Genomic DNA, 1,225 nt, shown 5'->3' with positions numbered 1-1,225 from the left:
CCCTCCTTTTTCTCTTTCTCCCTTTTTTTTTTTGGCTTCCTGGAAGGCAGCCTCAACTCCGTCTGCAGAGCCCCAAGTGGGAGTTGCCGTTTCCGGTGCTGCCGAATCCAGTTCTGCTGCACGCTCCTAGTTCCGGCAGGGGTGGGGAACCCTCCTTCTCCCAGGGCCCTTTTGGATATTTATAACATCGTTCCCTTGACATGCAAAATTATCAACTTAGCCTGCTATATTTGGTCAAACGTTTAATTAACTCACCCCTAATGCCTTGGCAGGCCGGGACCACATGATTCTGTGGGCCTTTTATGGCCGGCCGGCCAGACGGTCCCCAGCCTGGTTGGAGGCGCTCGGTCCAGCCGGAGGTCAGACATGCTCACCATCCCCAGCCTGTGAGTGAGCGGCCGGCACAGGTCTGGTCTCAGCCCTAGAAACCACCCCCAACCCAAACGGGACCAGTACTTTCTGGCTGTAATTTAATACTTGAGCCTGATTGCAATGTGTCGTTTTGGAGGGGGTGAGGCTGCCCTACAGCCATCCAGCTGTTTGCTGTAAACTGTAACAGCGTGTCCCTGACCTTCCCATGTGGTCAGTGACATCGCCAGCTCATCGGGAGCTGTCCATCGGTTGACGGTGGCACTTTAGCCAATAGTCAAATATTACAAGAGTGTGATTTAATATGATTAAGTTACAGTTACATTTTAAATATTACAAAAAGAATAGGATAATAAGTCATCTACCCATTGCTCAAGTGTAAGATCATATGCCTTATTTCTATTTTAGAGAAATGCTAGATACAAGTGAAGGCAACAGTCTCCTCTGCCTTTCCTTGACCAGAGAGAACTGCTGTCTTGAAGTTGATGTGCTCTAATACATACTTCCTTTTGCACAAAGATACCTGTCCCAAATAGGCTGACGTTTTTCAAGTGAGAAATATGTCCCAGCAGATGGTTTTTTAAAAAAAATTGGGACTTGCATGGTAAAGGTAATTCAAGTACTAGCGGAGTAAGTACCTGTCTTTCTGACATCGTTTTAAAAAGAGATGTTTGAAAATATTTCTGTTAGAATTGATTCTCCTTCTTCAGTAGAGTTATGTTCTTTTAGGTCATAGCAAACACTGACTTAGCAAGTCGGAACCACTGTTCCCAGGGGAAATACAAGGTTAGGTTTTTGCCAGACTCTGGTCGTTCCATTTTTGTGACTTCCCCCGCCCCCCCCCCCATCAATATAT

The 1,225-nt window shown here is 46.4% G+C and overlaps 1 protein-coding gene across 2 annotated transcripts in view; it reads right to left on the bottom strand.

The window, feature by feature from the left end:
• GTF2IRD2B (GTF2I repeat domain containing 2B) overlaps positions 1-638 on the bottom strand; it is a 47,406-nt gene extending 46,768 nt beyond the window's left edge. Inside the window, exon 1 of one of the 2 annotated variants that reach the window (XM_015568564.1) lies at positions 256-638. The gene's annotated coding sequence lies outside the window, so the exon portion shown is untranslated. The remainder of the gene's footprint in view (positions 1-255) is intronic. The other variant, XM_006770855.2, reaches the window with a different exon arrangement.
• Positions 639-1,225: the final 587 nt, after the last annotated feature.

This window comes from Myotis davidii, unplaced genomic scaffold, assembly GCF_000327345.1.
Source record: "Myotis davidii unplaced genomic scaffold, ASM32734v1 scaffold424, whole genome shotgun sequence".
Taxonomy (NCBI): domain Eukaryota; kingdom Metazoa; phylum Chordata; class Mammalia; order Chiroptera; family Vespertilionidae; genus Myotis; species Myotis davidii.
Note: the sequence above shows the minus strand (reverse complement) of the source record. Positions and strands in the feature narration are given on the sequence as shown.